The following is a 10,021-nucleotide window of genomic DNA, read 5'->3' as shown; positions in this document are numbered from 1 at the left end:
ATCGCGGTTCGCAGCGCCTGAAAAGCTTTTGTTTAATCACGACAGACCCGACTGTAGAGGTAGCAGCTGTTATGCCAACTCGAGAGCTGGGAAAATATATACCGATGTAGGTGAGAGTAATTTGCCATCTGCCGTACAGCCAGTGCCCAAGGTGGCCAATCCTCAGACTTTAGCAAGCTGTTTCCCTAAGTGCAAATCACCCACCTTCTTCCTGAATCTTTCTTTATCCCTGGTTTGTAGAGGATAACAGGCCCATCTCGTGGGGGTATTTGTGATGATTGACATTAGCCGATTATGTCTAAGAACGGCCTGGTGTAGTAGCGCAAGATAATGCATGGTTTTTAACGACAAACTTGTGTTTGTCAGTCAAATCCTTACAGTTGTGTGTGGAATGGAATGAAACAGTTTTAAAGGAAAAAGTGAATAAATTTGAGATACCAGAACTAGAATGATTCAAACAAGTCAGCTCTCAAGAATGGCTGTTTCTCAGATACTTCTCTAAACCCCAAATAGAACCGTGTCCCTTGCCAATTTAATTTGTCTTCTGTGGCATCTCATTGCCTGAGGTCATATTCTAGGCCCTTCCCAGCCCAGCCCCAAGCGACTGTCTCAGATTCATCTGCTCTCTCCCTGACCTCAGCCTGTGCTCCCATAGACCACAACTTTCCATTCCACTACTAGATTAGCTTCTTACAGGTGCTCTAACAAAATGCTACAAACTGGATGGTTAAAACAATGGAAATTTATTCTTTTACAGTTCGGGAGGCTAGAAGCCCCAAATCGAGATGTCAGCAGGGTTCGTTCCTTCTGGAGTCTCTGGGATAGGAATCTGCTCCCTGCCTTCTTCCAGCTTCTGGCAGTTGCTGGCAATCCTTGCCAGCAAGCGGGTCCTTGGCTTAGAGACACATCACTCAATCTCTGTCTCTGTTTTCACATTGTATTCTCTCCCTGTGTGTATCTCTGGGTCTGTTCTCGTCCTCAAGGACATGAATCGTATTGGATCAGGGCCTACAGTGACGGTTTCATCTTAAATTGATTACATCTGCAGAGACCCAGCTTGCAAATCACAGGTACCTGGGATTGGAACTTAAACTTATATTTTGGGGGAATGCATTTTGACCCATAACAATCACTATCTTAAGATCCAGCAATTTTACTTCCAGGTATAGCCTTCGAGACCTCAAACATGTATAGGATATTAGTGAGGCAATGTTCATAAAAGAAAAACACAGGAAACAGCCAAGTTGCTCATCAATAGTTATATAGATGTGCTCTTATAGTCATGTGATGGAGTGCTATAGAGCTACATGTAAGTGATCTCAAGCCTCAAAAATATAAAAAAACAAGTTGCAGGGATCCCTGGGTGGCGCAGCGGTTTGGCGCCTGCCTTTGGCCCAGGGCGCGATCCTGGAGACCTGGGATCGAATCCCACATCGGGCTCCCGGTGCATGGAGCCTGCTTCTCCCTCTGCCTGTGTCTCTGCCTCTCTCTCTCTCTCTGTGACTATCATAAATAAATAAAAATTAAAAAAAAAAAAAAAACAAGTTGCAGACTCATTTAGGTAAAATTTTAATATAAGCAAAATCATTTCATGTATTCATTTGTAAATGTATGTAAAAGTCTGAAAAAAACATACACCAAGGATACATTTCAGTACAGGAGAGTATAGGAAGGTGTTTGCCCTTATGGAGGGAATGACACAACTTTGTCATATTTGCTTTATAAAAAATTACAAGTAATATTAACAATGATCATTTTGGGTGTATTTGTTATACTGTTCTCTTATATATATTTAAATATATATAAATAAATATATATAATGTATATAATAATAAATAAATATAATATATATAAATATATATATTTAACTTTCTCATATGACAGCTAATTTGGGTTACTGATAGGAAAGATAGATGGAAAGGGACAACCCTTATGTGATAGGGAGACTAGGTAGAAAGAAGGCTGAGTAATCCAGGTAAGAAATTCTGATTAAGTTCAAGTGGAAGTAGTAATGTTGGACAAAAGATTACAGATCTGGGCCATATCACAGAGGCAGATAAAAGGGGGTTAGTGATTACATGCAGGAAGAGGTGGAAGGGAGTTCACAGTAACTGCCAGTATATCAGTTAAAATTGGGGTTGTCTGTCTGGGAGCCTGCTCCTCCTTTTCCCTCTGCTGCTCCCCCTGCTGCTTGTGGTCTCTCTCTGTCAAATAAATGGATACAATCTTAAAAAAACTAAAAAAAATGGGATTGTCTTAAGTAGTAGAGACCCCAAATAATTGGCTTAAATAAGATAAACTACTTCTCTGACATAAAAATCTAGAGATAGGGATGCCTGGGTGGCTCAGGGAAGCCCAACCCCTGTTGGGCTTCTGCCTTCAGCTCAGGGCATGATCCTGGGATCCAGGATTGAGTCCCACATTGGGCTCCCTGTGAGGCATCTGCTTCTCCCTCTGCCTGTGTTTCTGTGTCTCTCATGAATAAATAAATTTAAAAAAAAACTTAAAAAAAATCTGGAGATAGGTAGCCCAGGGCTGGCATGACATTTGTGCCAACAAAGTCCTCAGGAACCCAGGTCCTTCCAGCTTGTGAACCCACTCTCCCTAGGTGTGGCCATCACCCAGTCTTCCTAGGTGGTAGCAACAACTTCAGCTACATGTCTCTACTCTGGGCAGGAGTCTCAAGGAAGGGACCAAGACAACAGTGCAAAGGGTTCACACTAGCTACCTTTTAAAGGAGCTAAGAGGAGGAGGCAAACATGGCAAAGATCAGATGGAGAAGAGGGAGCCAGGGAGGGCCCAGGAGGGAGGGCTCAACTCTAGCTGTGGAAATCAGAGATTTCATCACCATGGATTGACAAAGCTTTGCTGGAAAATCAATAATTCCTCTCAACCAAAGGCCACGTGTTCTCTACTCCAACCCTGTTAAAGTTGATGCTTATTGAACTCTAGAAACTGAAAGGTTTTCAGAGCTCATTTGGGACAGTGCTTCTCATTCTGTGATATGCATCAGCATCACAGAGGGATCTTGTTAAAATGCAGTATCTGATTCAGCAGACCATGGGAGGGGCCTGCAATTCTGCTAGTCTAATAAACTCCCAGGTGAGACCAATGTTGCTGCAAGTGGACCACATTTTGAGTAGCACATCTAAACCATACCTCGCCAGCCTCCCCCGTGACCCTTTATAAGATTTTATTTATTCATGAGAGACACAGACAGAGGGAGAAGCAGGCTCCATGCAGGGAGCCCGACATGGGACTCGATCCGGGGTCTCCAGGATCATACCCTGGGCTGAAGGCAGTGCTAAACCGCTGAGCCACCTGAGCTGCCCTCTCACCAGCCCTTCGTAGATGTTACAGGAAGCTGTGTCTCCAATGCAGGCTTCCTGCTACATATATGGAAAATCTGAGGCCAGAAGAGGGGAAGTATTGTCTAAAGTTGCATAGCCAGCTGGAGTTTCAGACTGACTACAAAGCACAGATGAAGGGTAGATCCCTTTTACCGACTTCAGCACCAGTTACAGATATTTGGGAGGGTCCTCAGCCTGTTCCCAGCCCTGAGTCAGCCCTTTGGTAGCCTGTTCAGGAATCCTCTAGGGCCTTCTGCTCCAGGCCCAGGCTATAGGATAGATGCTGTGGGTCAGCCCTGAGGCTGCAGGGAGAAAAGAGCTGGTTTCCCCTGTCCAGAAGACTGAAGATGCTGAAAGAAAGGGAGAGTCCCACACAGACTCATGGCTTTTTTGGGGAGCCCTGTTATGATCAACACCTGGGGGATCAATACCTCTTTTCAGTGGAAAGAGGGCCCAGGGGATCTGAGCAGCACCTCACAGCATCTGGTACGTAACTGTGCATATAAAGTCAATAAGGAGAGAATACTTGAAGTGTGTCTGTGTGTCTGTGTGTCTGTGTATAACTGTATATGAACATGACTGTCTTTAGTGTTTATGGAAGGCATGTGTGGGCACTTGGAGTGATTGTATTTGAGTGTGACCTTGTGTTTGGCATTTATGTGCATATGTGGAAGTATGTGGTGTGTGTCTCTGCAGATGTCTGTGTGTGTGCCCGTTTGCATGTGGGTATTCAGTATGTGGGAGTGGTGGGGAGTAGTTGTATGCCAGCTTTCAAATCCATTAGGCAAGAAGTTCTGTGGCCCCCTGTTCCTGAGGAGGACAGAGGAGGCCATCTGGGTCAGGGTGGGGGATGATGGGCTGCCTCAGTGGCCTCGGGTGGAAAAAGAGTGCTGGTTGAGAGGGCCACTGTCATCTGAAAAGTTAGCCCTTTCTTTCTTTGGACTGACCAGGGTCTTTTGGATCCTCATGACCCTTATGCCCAGCCTGCCCCAAGAGAAATGCATAGCCTCAGAAGAATAGCTTGGGGGATGTCTGCATGAAGACACTGCCCTGCCCTGTCAGCTTTTTCCTGGCAGGAAGCAGGAGGAGGTAGTTTCTGGTGACTGTGGCCCTCCTCAGGGTGGGAAAGCATCTCCTGAGCTCCCATAGAGCATCCTGTTCTCTGATCAGTGGACCTGAGCTCCCATAGAGCATCCTGTTCTCTGATCAGTGGACCCTCTGGAAACCTCTCCCACTGGCTCACAGAGTATCTGCAAACACTTTTCTGCCTATGTGAAATTGCTCTGGAAAAGTACCTCCACCCTTCTCCATCTGATAACTCTAAGGATTTTAATAAATGATTGAAAAATACTTTACTAATGGTGTCCACCCGTGGCTCCCCTGCTGTGCAGCCCTTTTGTACAGGTATGTCTTAATTTCCCTTGGTTCTGCTTCACACTCAGACTTTTCACTAGGAGGAAAATCATCCAGTTCCCCTGTTTACTTGGAATCTGGCAGCTGGAGCTGTGGGTTCTGGACTAGCTCTGGGCTGCTGCTGGCTGCTTGCTGTGAGGGGGGGAAGACCAGCACATGTAGCAAGGAGCAAAAGTGTGGGCCAGACAGAGCCTTATAAGTGCTCAGGGAGTGCAGGTTTTAGGAGCCCAGAGTAGAGAGTGGTTACTGCTGGCTGGGGAACCAGGAGAGGTGACGGGGAGGGGATGGCCCATGAATAGGACCTTGAATAAAGAGATGTTTCAACATCATCATCTGTGCATTCTAGCTCTCAGTGTCTGGGAAGCCAGGGCTGGGACATGTCTCCCCCCACTCATATGTGTGTTAGCTCAGTTTCCAGGCAGTCAAGTGACTTACCCAAGGCCATACAGAGCACCTATGACAGGGCCTAGCCTTTCAGATAATTAACCTGTTGTTATTTCTAATCAGTTCCACCCTTTCTGGCTGCCTATGCTGAATCTACTCTGCCCTGCCCATGGGAGTGAGGACTAGGCATCAGAGCCAGGGCTGAGATATATAAGGGTCTAAACACATTCCACACACATCCCAAATATGTTCTGCTCCTCTCTATCCCAAGACCAGACATGCTCATAGTTGAGTCATTTTTAAAATTTATCTACCTATTTTCTTAATCCAGAAATCCAAGAGACGTCCTTGATCTGGCTTTCCCTCACCTCCCGTATTCCCTACTACTACTAAGACATTTATTCCTCACAATGATGCTGTGAAGTTGGCACTCAAAGTCCATAGCCAAGGAAGGCCGAGCTGAGATTCAACCCGAGCTTTCTCCTTATTATGGGAAGTGGAAGCCGCCTGCCTTTTGTCATCCACATGACCAGCACCATAAGCCCTCTCTTGAGTCACACCAAAAGCTACTCACTTGACTCTAGTTTTGTTCCTTCTATACATTCTCCATACAGTAGCCAGTGGGATCCTTCTGAAACATATGGCCAATCATAGTCTCTGTCTTGCTTAACACTCTTCAGAGGCTTGATATAGAGTCCAATTGCTTTCACATCCCCCTTGAGAGGCCTTACAGGATCTTCCTCCCATGGAGGGAGGCTTCCTCCCATGCCGCAGACAATGCCAGTGCTGCACCCACATCCCTTGGGTCATTGTACTGTCTTGGTGGCCCCTGCACCCCACATGCCTTCACTCTCAACAGTCAGCCATTATGTGCCTAGACTCATATTAGCTAGCTGAGGGGACATGGCAAAAAAGCCCAGTTATAGAAAAGAATACGTTGCATCTGTCCATGAGCATATTAAAGGTGGAAACTGTGATTTCGGGTTCTCTAAGTACAGTAGCAAATGCAAACACAGGTGCTACTGCAGAAGAATGCAGAACAGAGCCAGTCAGCCTGGGATGTTAAGAAAAATTACTTGGAGGAGGAAATACTTGGCCTGGTTCTAGAAGAATGAGGAAAAGTTTATTAAGGAAAAAAAAAAAAAAAGGAAGGACATTACCAGGATGATGGAGCAGCACTTGTCAAGCCTGGAAGATACCAGAGGATGAGGTAGATAGACAAGGTCTAGATGCTCCCAGATATCACAGCATGAGTTGGGGAGAGGCAAGAAATATCCCACCAGCAGCCTGATGAAGTTCTCATGGCAAGATTATCATTTTACAGGGAAAGAAAGTTTCTGAAGCCCAGAGAGACTGCATGACTGGCTCAAGGTCACAGATCAGTAAAGTCAGAGCCAACCAGATCTTGCTTGATCCTCTCTCTGCAAGGGCAACTTAAGGGATTTAGACAAGCCCCAGGCCTCATGCAGCTGACAGTAGAGAGGGCAGGGAGAGGGTGCAGTCAGTGACCTCAAAGCCAAGGCTGGAGGCTGCATTGGGGGGATATTCTTTGTGCTCAGTGGTTAAGAGGATTTGAGCTCTGCAACACAGTTCAGAAAGTAGAAGCCAACATTCACATTCATAGCATTTAGTTCTCCAAAAGTGAGCTGTGCTTAATCATGCTACGGCCTGGACAGAGCCACACAGCAAAAAGTGTGGAGGCTGAGAAAATTAAGGCCATTCCACCTCAAGTTTAGCATTAGCACAAGTACAGCCATCTCAGGCCCCTGTGAATAAGATCTGAACTTTACAGGAAAAACTGCAGAATGCCTTGAAAGAGAGTCCCATATCAGAAAGAAAACAGAGCTCAAAACGCCCTTGACAGAGACAGAAAGGAAAGGAAAGGAAGGAAAACAGATCTTAAGAAACTCCCCCACCGTTTCCCCCATATCAGAATGAAAAAATTCCTCTACCTCTTCTGAAAATCCCCTTGACCAGCCCATAAAAACTCAGCTATAACCCACCTCGGGGTCCAAGTTCCTGGTCTGCTGTGTCAGGTATACTTGGACCCAAGCTCGAGCTTGTTAATAAACCCTCATGTATTTGCATCGGTGTCGGCTCCTTGGTGGTTTCTCAGATTCACGAACTTGGGCACAACAAAAAGAACAAACTTGAACTTCAAACTTGAAACCATTCTTTTGCCTTAACCTATGTGTTAAGCTATGTGTCTGGCCCTGCTTCCAGGCCCAGTGTAGCTTTCATTCCTTTTGAAGGTTGAAGTGAACAACTTAAATGAGTGTTTTTGTCATTTTAAAAAGATGGGAAATTATTAAAAAATGGGAAAATGTCAGGATCACAGCAATCCAAGCCACTGATTTGGTGGACACAGGCTGTTTCCAAGACTGGAGAGAGCATTTCCCAAAGAATAAGAGTGATCTCAGTGTGGCACTGATCGTGAGAGGTGTGGAGCAGCTGTGTTGAAAAGATTCAGATGGGCTTGAGCTATTCCCATCTCCAGCTTTGCTTGTTGGAGGTTCCAGAGGCTAATGCCTACTGAACAGGTCCAGAAGGCTGCTGCTGCAGAGGGCTGTAGTGATAAACCATGAACTTGATGCATCAGAGAAAAAAAAAAGCCATTTCTTCAGAGCAAAGCAACAATCTCAATTTTTGCATGAGAACACAGGAACCACCTAGCTCAACTTCCTCACTGTCAAGATGGGGAAAAAACACGGGATCCCTGGGTGGCGCAGCGGTTTAGCGCCTGCCTTTGGCGCAGGGCGCGATCCTGGAGATCCGGGATCGAATCCCACGTCGGGCTCCCGGTGCATGGAGCCTGCTTCTCCCTCTGCCTGTGTCTCTGCTTCTCTCTCTCACTGTGTGCCTATCATAAATAAATAAAAAATTAAAAAAAAAAAAGTCCATTAAAAAAAAAAAAAAGAGATGGGGAAAAAACAAAAAACTCCACAAGGTTTGATAAGGAAGATGACTCACTTCAAATCAGGAGTGAGTTCAATGGTGTAGGCAGAATTGGAATACAAAGCTTCCAGATTCCAGGCCATCATTCTTATTGGATTTAGCTGTTTAGGAAGCAGGAAAAGGCTTTATGGTTACAAGCTCCCGCCCCCCCCCCCCCCCATCTCATTACTAAAGAAACGGCTTCCCAGGAATGGTGCAAAAACAAAGGATGTTTGGTGGCAGTAAGAATGTTGGAGAGTTCATTTGTAAACTTCCAATTTCACTGTCATCTTTGTGCACTCACTGATGGGGTGTGTGTTTTATTGATGTGACTCTATGTACATATAGACCTGTTTGTTGCCTATGTCCTGTGATTTAGGAGTAACAAGTGTGGTTCCCATCTGCAAGAACACCTTTGCCACTCATACCTGAGGTTGTAACTACGGAAAGAGACATCAAATATGGGTAAGTGATGATAGAGAGGAACAAGGTCGTTGACCTTTGAAAGAACCTTAGATCACGTGGTCCAGCATTTTCTACAATACAATCCATGGGCTGATAGTTTGCTGTCATGAGGAAGAAAGATCCTGTGGTCAAATCACATTTTGGAAACGTTGGTTTTTTTTAAAATTTATTTATGATAGTCACAGAGAGAGAGAGGCAGAGACACAGGTAGAGGGGGAAGCAGGCTCCATGCACCGGGAGCCTGATGTGGGATTCGATCCGGGATCTCCAGGATCGCGCCCTGGGCCAAAGGCAGGCGCTAAACCGCTGCGCCACCCAGGGATCCCTGGAAACGTTGGTTTAATTTAAATCAAACAGGTTTTTTTCTGCAGGGCTCTCTCTTTTTACTCTATGCCTTATAGATTTTCAGGGGAGACTTATAAGATGCAAAATGTCCCAGATGTCTGTTCACAGGGCCCTTTTATCCTCCAGAATAATCTCATGAGTCAAATGCTTCTAGGAAAGCATCTTCTAATTGTTGACCTTTTCTAGTGTACTAATTTTGCAGATGAGAGTACAAAGGTCTGAGAGAGGGATGACCTGTCCTGGGTCACAAAACTGGTTAGTGATGAGTTAGAACAGAACTCAAACTCATATTTGCAGACAGAAATCCAAAAACCAAATCCCTTTCTTTCTTTCTTTCTTTCCTTCTTTCCTTCCTTCTTTCTTTTTTTTTAAGATTTTATTTTTTTTATGAGAGACACAGAGAGAGAGAGAGAGAGACAGATACATAGAGGGAGAAGCAGGCTCCCTGCGGGAATTTGATCCCAGGAGCCCCGGGATCATGCCCTGAGCCAAAGGCAGCCGCTCAACCACTGAGCCACCCAGGTACCCCCCTCACCCAAATCCCTTTCTTGTTGTCTACTGTGACCCTAACTTTGTGTCTTTAGTAGAGTGATTAATAAAATAAGGCACAATGACAATAATTAAGTGCATTATTCACATAGTTTGATTAAAACCCTTAAGGGATAAGCATTGTTATTACCCATTTTACAAAACATTAAGTTAGAAATTGTGGAAGGTCTGAGATTTTATCTTACTTGCAAGCTTACAAATTGACCTGGCACAATTTTATATACATATACTGACAGAAAACATGAGACCCCTGGATCAGTGACCAGATTTATTATAGCAAAACCAGGAGCTAGGGCAGCACTTCTCTATGCTCCAAGTTCTGTGGGGAAATGCGATGAAGGCCGGTTGTTAACTGCACATCACACAAGAGAAACCCTAAAATTAGGAAACTGATGACCTGTCCCCTCTGGAGAGAGAGATTACTCATTACCCTGGAATGTAAACAAATCTCCCAGGGGGAAGAGAAGGCTTATCTTTACTACTCTGGGACATCTCTGGGGAGGTAATATCCAAATCTCTCAGGAAGGAACATATCTCTAGCTTCCAAGGTTTTTGTTATTCAAACACATCTTTGGCTCAAA

The sequence above is a fragment of the Vulpes lagopus genome, chromosome 8 (assembly GCF_018345385.1).
Source record: "Vulpes lagopus strain Blue_001 chromosome 8, ASM1834538v1, whole genome shotgun sequence".
Taxonomy (NCBI): domain Eukaryota; kingdom Metazoa; phylum Chordata; class Mammalia; order Carnivora; family Canidae; genus Vulpes; species Vulpes lagopus.
Note: the sequence above shows the minus strand (reverse complement) of the source record.